The 9,078-nt window shown below is 38.8% G+C and overlaps 1 non-coding gene across 1 annotated transcript; it reads right to left on the bottom strand.

Annotated features, from left to right (window-relative positions):
• Window positions 1–4,609: 4,609 nt before the first annotated feature.
• On the bottom strand, window positions 4,610–4,716 carry LOC114702918. Its single transcript, XR_003736070.1, has one exon. It is a non-coding gene; the product is annotated as a U6 spliceosomal RNA (small nuclear RNA).
• Between the last annotated feature and the right edge of the window lie 4,362 nt (window positions 4,717–9,078).

Raw genomic sequence — 9,078 nt, forward strand, 5'->3', positions numbered from 1 at the left:
AACAGACAGGTAGTGGCATAAAAACAGACATGTAGATGATTAGAACAAAACAGAAGACAGGAACATTGTGAGACCAAAATGAGCCATCTTAGAAATAAGACCAAAACGCTTTCACCCTAAAATTAAAGCTTAAGATTTCTCCTTTTGGGAATAGGCCATTAGTTATTGAAACCAGTCAGTTCAGATTCCAGAAACCAGGAAGTATAGAAGTACAGAGTCACAAAATAGTCACGAGGTAATGCCTGCTGGACTATGGAATGTTCTCTCCCTGATTTCCAGGGTAACTGACCACAGAAATGCCCCTACCTGAGGGCAGCCAATGAGAAATGGTAGCAGGCAACCACTCCCTTAGAAGTAATTTCTAGAAGTCCCTAGAAGTGAGCCAATCAGAATTGTACCCATACTAGCACCCCTAAATGATGTAACCTTTTGATTTTTCCCTTTAAAAGCTGAGCTTGCAGATAGCAGTGGGCACTTCCTCCAGCCTCCACTTCGTTGGGTGTATTGGACAAAGTCCCTGCCTAGGCTTTTATTTCTTTTGGATATCCCGAAATTAAACCTTACTTTTGCATTCCAGCATGCTCATCTTTGGTGGTCTCTCTGGGGGTCACAATCTGGGCACAACAAACATGAGTGTACAAAACTACAACCATCTGATATTTTACAAAGATGTCAAAAATACACTAAAGAAAATATATGGTCTCTAACAAATGGTGGAAAATACTTTCTGTTTTTTTTTTTTTTTGGGGGGGGGAGGGTGTTCCAGACAGGTTTCTCTGTGTAGTTTTGGTGCCTGTCCTGGATCTCACTTTGTTGACCCGGCTGGCTTCAAACTCACAGAGATCTGCCTGGCTCTGCCTCCTGAGTGCTGGGATTAAGGGTGTACACCACCACTGCCCAGCAAAATTCAGTAAAGGTTTTCTATTTTTATTTTATGTGCATTGGTGTTTTGCCACAGGTATTGAGTTCCCTGGAACTGGAGCTACAGAAAGTTGTAAGCTGTCATGTGGGTGCTGAGAATTGAACCCAGGTCCTCTGGAATAGCAGTCAGTGATCTTGGCCGCTGAGCCATCACTCCAGCCCCTGGAAATTACTTTTAAACTGGTCTATTCTCCCAATTCCATATGGCTCTCAATCACTTTAGACCAATGGTCTCTAAGCAATGTACTTGTCATGGAAATATTCTGGAACATCAAAAGTCAAAAAAAATGTGAAACTTAAAGACCAGAATTAGAATTGTCAAGTTTTCACAGCTTCCTACATTCTATTGACCAAAACATGCCCCAGAGGTGATAATTATGTCATATTTCTGCCCTAAGAGAAAAGAAAAGGACTGAGGATTTATGTATGATAATCTGCTGTGGGATGGTCTGTATGTCAAATTGCTCTGATTGGTCAATAAATAAAACACTGATTGGCCAGTGGCCAGGCAGGAAGTAGTAGGACAGGGAGAGAGGAGAATTCTGGGAATCGGAAGGCTGAGGTAGAGAGACACTGCCAGCTGCCGCCGCCATGACAAGCCACATGTGAAGACACCGGTAAGCCACAAGCCACATGGCAAGGTATAGATTTATGAAAATGGATTAATTTAAGCTATAAAAACAGTTAGCAAGAAGCTTGCCACAGCCATACAGTTTGTATGCAATATAAGTCTCTGTGTTTACTTGGTTGGGTCTGAGCAGCTGTGGGACTGGCGGGTGACAAAGATTTGTCCTGACTGTGAGCAAGGTAGGAAAACTCTAGCTACAATAATCCAATAGAAAAAGAGCACAGAGCTAAATAATTGAGGAGGAGTATAGATTCTCTACTGTGTTTCTCCCTTATACAACTCACTACTTCACTGTCTTCTGGAAAGCTCAATTTATCTGTCCTTGACAACCATAATCTTAACCTTAGCTTGATATCATGATCTTCCAAATGGAGACAAAATTTACTCAGGTTGAGTCACTCATCATGAAGAAAGCAACTTGTTAGTCACTCCATTTCTATTAGGTTCAGGCTATAGAAAGTAAGCATCATTGTTCCTGGCATAAGACCTATAATTTTGCTAGGCATCTGCTTCTTTTTTCCTAAAAGCATTTTGAAACAGGGTAAGAGGGTTTTAAAGGAAAACCAATCCATGTGACTAAAGTGTTGCCAAACTGTTTCTTTCTTTATAGCACACAGATCCTAAATCCTTTAGATAGTTAATTTATTGTAATTGGAAACATTCCTTGCAGATAGATACTAATCAAGTGAGAAGGAAAATGGTAAGGATTGTGGAGCAGGCATTTCTGTTTACCTTTTCAGTGCATCATGTAGGAGCCAACTCTATTTTTCAGAAAACATTCTTCAGACTGATCATCTTTGGGGATTCTTTCCATTTCTAACTGTTGCTCCATAAACCATTTTATATATCAACTATAGCCCCAGGCTTAAATATACAATCTGTCACATTTAAATCTCAAATACAGTTACAGGGAAACATTTTAACTTGTTCTTCTGGCCCTCAAAAAAACTCAGGATCCTCTTGGTGGGGTCTGAAATTCAGCTGTACATGTACTTTAGAATCACTCAATATTTTGTGTTTAAGATTTTGTGGATAAAAGATGAAGAATATGGCACCTAAAGTACAAGATAGTTGCAAAGGTAAAGAAATAATGTAAAGATATTGGAGAGATGGCTTAGTTTTAGGTGTATTGACTCTTCTTCCAGAGGACTGGTGTTCAATTCCCAGCACCCACATGGCAGTTCACAACTGTCTGTTAACTTCAAGGTCTGACACCCTCACACAGACATACATGTAGGCGGAACACTAATGCACATAAAGTAGAAATAAATAAATTATTTTTTTGTTGCAATAAATATTTATTGGCAAAAATGTAAGTTTGGTTGTGCTTCTCTATTTTTTTAATTTAATTTAATTTTACAATATAATTTAATTCTACATATCAGCCACGGATTCCCTTGTTCTCCCCCATCCTGCCGCCCTCCCCGTCCCCCCAGCCCACCTCCCATTCCCATCTCCTCCAGGGCAAAGACTCCCCTGAGTATTGAGATCAACCTGGTAGACTCAGTCCAGGCAGGTCCAGTCTGCTCCTCCCAGGCTGAGCTAAGCGTCCCTGCATAAGCCCCAGGTTTCAAACAGCCAGTTCATGCACTGAGCACAGGACCCAGTCCCACTGCCTGAATGCCTCCCAAACAGATCAAGCCAATCAACTGTCTCACCTATTCAGAGGGCCTGATCCATTTGGGGGCCCCTCAGTCTTTGGTTCATAGTTCATGTGTTTCCATTCGTTTGGCTATTTGTCCCTGTGCTTTATCCAACCTTGGTCTCAACAATTCTCGCTCATGTAAACCCTCCTCTTTCTCACCAATTGGACTCCCAGAGCTCCACCTAGGGCCTGCCTAGACATGGATCTCTGCATCCAGTTCCCTCAGTCATTGGATGGGGTTTCTAACATGACAATTAGGGTGTTTGGCCATCCTATCACCAGAGTAGGTCAGTTTGGGCTGGCTCTTGACCATTGCCAGCAGTCTATTGTGGGGGCATCTTTTGTGGATTTCTGTGGGCCTCTCTAGCACTTTGCTTCTTCCTATTCTCATGTGGCCTTCATTTACCATGGTCTCCTATTCCTTGTTCTCCCTCTCTGTTCTTGATCCAACTGGGATCTCCTGCTCCCACAGGCTCTCTTTCCCTCAACCCTTGCCCTTCATTACCCCCGCTCACGTCCAGGTTGTTTATGTAGATCTCAGCCATTTCTCCATCATTGGCGATCCCTGTGTCTTTCTTGGGGTCCTGTTTTCCAGGTAGCCTCCCTGGTGATGTGAGGAGCAGTCCAGTCATCCTTGTTCCACATCTAGTATCCTCCTATGAGTGAGTACATACCATGTTTGTCTTTCCGAGTCTGGGTTACCTCACTCAGGATGATTTTTTTCTAGATCCATCCATTTGCCTGCAAACCTCAGGATGTCATTGTTTTTCTCTGCTGAGTAGTATTCCATTGTGTATATGTGCCACATTTTATTTATCCATTCTTCAGTTGAAGGGCATCTAGGTTGTTTCCAGGTTCTGGCTATTACAAACAATGCTGATATGAACATAGTTGAGCAAGTGCCCTTGTGGTATGATTGAGCATTCCTTGGGTATATGCCCAAGAGTGTTATAGCTGGATCTTGGGGGAGATTAATTCCCAATTTTCTAAGAAAGCGCCATATTGATTTCCAAAGTGGTTGTACAAGCCAGCAGTTGAGGAGAGTTCCCCTAGTTCCACATCCTCTCCAGCATAAAGTATCTTCTGTGTTTTTGATCTTAACCATTCTGACAGGTGTAAGGTGGTATCTCAGAGTTGTTTTGATTTGCATTTCCGTGATAATTAGGGATGTTGAGCAATTCCTTAAATGTCTTTCAGCCATTTGTGTTTCCTCTGTTGAGAATTCTCTGTTTAGTTCTATAGCCCATTTCTTAATTGGACTGTTGGGCATTTTGATGTCTAATTTCTTGAGTTCCTTATATATTCTGGATATAAGTCCTCTGTCAGATATGGGGTTGGTGAAGACCTTTTCCCATTCTGTAGGCTGTTGCTTTGCCTTGTTGACCATATCCTTTGCTCTACAAAAGCTTCTCAGTAAAAATATGGAACACTTCACGAATTTGCATGTCATCCTTGCACAGGGGCCATGCTAATCTTCTCTGTATAGTTCCAATTTTAGTATATGTGCTGCCGAAGTGAGCACAAATAAGTTATTTAAAAAAAAACTGTCTGGAAAAAAATATTTATTAAAAAATGTAAAAACTTAGACTAGTTCCTGGCACACATATGATTATATATCTACATGTAAATATGTATATATGTATAAATGCATGTATATGTAATTTGCTGATAGTCAGATATATAGTTAAGAATAAAATTATCGGGAGAAAAAGATATTTATATGTTTCCATGTACACAGAGCACTGGGTCAAGTGTGGGACTCAGACATGTAGAGGAAGAATTGCACTAAAACCTAAAGATACAATTATCTTGCATGTCTTAACTTGAGAAAATATGCAGGGAAGAAAAGAAATGAGGTAAAGAATGGATGGAAGAAGACATTCTGAGGAGGGTTAAGTGCAAGTGAGGGAAAGAATATGAAAACTGTTATGAACTCATAATAATCTTGTGGTTCTAAGTTTCTGCTAAGGGTTCTGGTTGGTTTTAGTAACATTAAGAGAAAAAATTAGCAACACAAGGGAAGTCTGTCATGGATATAAATGGATAATTAGTTTATAGGGCTGTAGCTGGAAAGAATGTGACAAAATTCACTCTTTTTTATCTTATTAAGAGATTTTCTATTCATTTTACGTATCAACCACCGATTCCCCTGTCCTCCCTCCTCCTACCCCCCAGCCTTCCCCCCAACCCATCCCCTATTCCCACCTCCACTAAGGCTCAGTCTCCTATGGGGAGCCAGCAGAGCCTGGTACATTCAGTTGAGGCAGGTCCAAGACCCTCCTTCATGCACCAAGGCTGTGCAAAGTGTCTCACCATAGGCACTAGGTTCCAAACAGCCAGCTCATACACTAGGGACAGGTCCCGGTCCCACTGCCTGGGGGCCCCCTACACAGTTCAAGCTAAACAACTGTCTCACTTATCCAGAGGGCCTAGTCCAGTACCATGGGGCCTCCTCAGCTATTGGTTCACAGTTCATGTGTCTCCACTAGTTTGGCAATGGTCGAGAGGGTGCCTGAGCTGACGTGCTCTGGTGATCAGATGGCTGAATACCCTAACTGTCATCATAGAACACTCATCCAGTGACTGATGGAAGCTGATTCAGAGATCCACAGAATTCACTCTTAATAATGAATTCATCATTAGTGTAACAAGGGAGATGCTGTTTCTTATTTTCGTTAATCTGCTCAAAAATGTGTGTGCATCCTGTTTTAAAATCTCAGCTCTTGGGGTTGGGGATTTAGCTCAGTGGTGGAGTGCTTGCTAGCAAGCACAAGGCCCTGGGTTCGGTCTTCAATTCTGGAAAATTACAAAAAAAAAAAATGTCAGCTCTTAGTACTGGGAGTCCTTACATTTTTTTTTTTTATTAGTAAGAGTCAAAGGAACCCACATGATTTTCTTTGCATATTGATGTCTCAACAGTATCCTTAGTGTCCATCCTAGAATACTGACTTCTAGACACTGTTGCTTGACCCCTGAATTTCAAAGGTTTCTGACTATTACAGAAAATAATAAAAATTCAAAGGCAAGATTAATTGTAATTTAAAGAAAAATGATAACTAAGACTAAAATTATAAAAATTATTATTATTTAGTTTGAGTGCCTTTATCTCTGAGGACACCAGGATATAAAATTGAAAAAAATGGGTGTGTGTGTATATACGTACACATAATGATAATATAAGGACTCAAGTATGACACTTTAATCTCAAATAATGCATGAAATAAGAAATAGCTTAATAATAAAATAGCAAATTATGTTTCTTTTAAAATCATTGATCATTTTTTAAAAAGATCTATTTGGGAGTTATCTAGGCAGTGGTATCGGTTCCTGTGCTCATTGCATGAGTTGGCTGTTTGAAACCTGGGGCTTATGCAGGGATGCTTGGCTCAGTATGAGAGGAGGGGACTGGACCTGCCTGGACTGAGTCTACCAGGTCGATCTCAGTCCTCGGGGGAGGCTTTGCCCTGGAGGAGGTGGAAATAGGGGGTGGGCTGGGGGGAAGGGGAGGGGGGAAAGAGGGGGGAGAACAAGGGAATCCGTGGCTGATATGTAGAACTGAATGGTATTGTAAAATAAAATAAAAGGAAAAAAAAAAGTGTATTGCCTTAATAGTTACTTAATTTTTAGTTTGAGAAAGCAGCACAGACAACTGAAAGCTAATTTACTTCAGCATGGAAAATAGCACTTTTATTTTATGGCATCTTATCTTTGAAAATAAACATGAACACATTGTTTCTAAATAAGCAATTTTATCATATTTGAATTAGCAAAAAATATTAATAATAATATTACTTAAAAGATCAGTTAAAATAAATCCCTCAATGAAAATGAGCTATAAAGTATACTTAAAAATTGTAATCTGTCAAGAAACTATCTTGATCATACAGAAATATTTCTTAAAATGTGGGGCTTAATACAACGTGGATCAAAAAAGAAATATGGCATTTTGTCTCATTAAAAATGAACTCAATTTTTAAAAATTTAATTCTTTAGTTAAAATTGATTAGAAGACTCACTAATTTGCATAAAACTGGCGTATTTTCATACCAGCTGCTGAAAAATTTGTTGAACAAGTTTGAGTTTGGCAAGCATGGCTGCCGCCTGTCTTAGGAATAAAAATATCTGCAGGCAGGAAAGATGTCTGTGAACCTAGAGAAATACAAACTCATGTTTTATATTTCTGATGCTTTTTCTTGTGGGTGATTTTCATTCAAACAGAAAGGTATAAGGACTGTTACTAGACCAAAGGGAGAGTCCTGAAAATGGTCTACTCCTATGATATGGGCAAAGTGATCAGTACAGCCAATGAGGCACAATTACATCCATGTCGGTAAACATCCAGCTTCCAGGTGTACTAATGTACTTATTAAGCACCTCTGGCGACCAGCTGGAACCCATGGGGCTTTCTCATTTTATCCTGTCCTCCTTGAGTCAGTTATTTCTGGGAACACTGAAACTTTAAAAAGCATTTCTTTATGGTTATCTTGAGTTATTTCCCATGTGCTAATAGCATATTACCCCCCCCTCTCTCTCTCTCTCTTTCTCTCTCTCTCTCTCTCTCTCTCTCTCTCTCTCTCTCTCACACACACACACACACACACACATCTCTATCTCGATCTCTCTATCTCTTCCCTTACTCCCCTTGTTCTCTCTCCCTTTCCTTCTCTCTTTCCTTCCTTTCTATTTTCTTTTTGACTTTAGAATTATTTCAAACCCAAAATAATCCCAAGAATGGTGCTTCCTAAATAGTATTCTTATTAGCATAAGTTCATTACCAACTTAAGGCTCAAACCAGACCAAATCCCAGCATTTGGAAAAGGAAGTGGTCCAAATTTTCACCACTAACCAAGCAACTATTTGCAACTGATAACTGCTGGAAAAGAGAAAATCAATTTTCTCCAAAAAAGTGTCATTGGTAGACTCCCATACCCAAGAGTTGTTGGCTTTATACAAAATGCACTTTATATTTCTTTGTGCACTTTTTGATTTTTTATTTTGTTTTAGTATTTTTTGTCTTATTGTTCTTTTGTTGTTATTCTTTGTTTTTATTTTATATTTTTGTTGTTTTCAAGAGCATGAAGTTGTGTGGGCAGATAGATGGGAGGATCTGGAAGACGCTGGGGAGGAAAAATAATATGATCAAAATATACTTTATGACAAAAATAAAAATATTAATTTGAAAAAAGGACTTTGAGAAAGATGGCAATATTATCCAATGAACTCAGATTTTTTAAAGAACAGATGCTCCCAAAGCTTTTTGTAAGCTGAACTCTTCTGTTACACAAAGTCCTAGTGGAGCTACCACTGATCATTTTGTTCAGTGCCTGGACTGTCTGTAATTTATTATTACACTTACAAATGTGGCTTTTTGCTTTAACCAGAACTACTCTCTTTTCAAGCACATTCAATTTTACATATCACTTTAAATGAATTATAGTCCTAATTATACAGGGTATCTAAATAATGCAAGTAGGATCCTCTACTTCTCTGTTGATTAGACATGTTCTTTCATATCTGGGATTATTACCTTCACTTACATTGGGACATTTAAATCAAAATAAGAAAAGAAAAGTGAAGTTGATATAATTAAATGATTTTTTTTTACTTTACAAATTTGAATTATAGACTGTGTCTAATAGTTTTTACTTAAAGACAAAATAAATGCTCCAAGATCAAAATCAAAATACATATTGCTACTCTTAGGAAGAAAAAAATAGTGCACATATTTTCAATGTTGTGTTTCTATATTACTTTTCTTTTTCTACAGTTTACAGTTATAGATGATGCTGACTATTTCTCTTGTTTTTTTATGCTGAGCAACATAAATTTACAATATATAAGATCAAGTTATATTTATTAAACTAATTTTTATGTCTTTCGGTAA

The sequence above is a fragment of the Peromyscus leucopus genome, chromosome 18 (assembly GCF_004664715.2).
Source record: "Peromyscus leucopus breed LL Stock chromosome 18, UCI_PerLeu_2.1, whole genome shotgun sequence".
Classification (NCBI taxonomy): Eukaryota; Metazoa; Chordata; class Mammalia; order Rodentia; family Cricetidae; genus Peromyscus; species Peromyscus leucopus.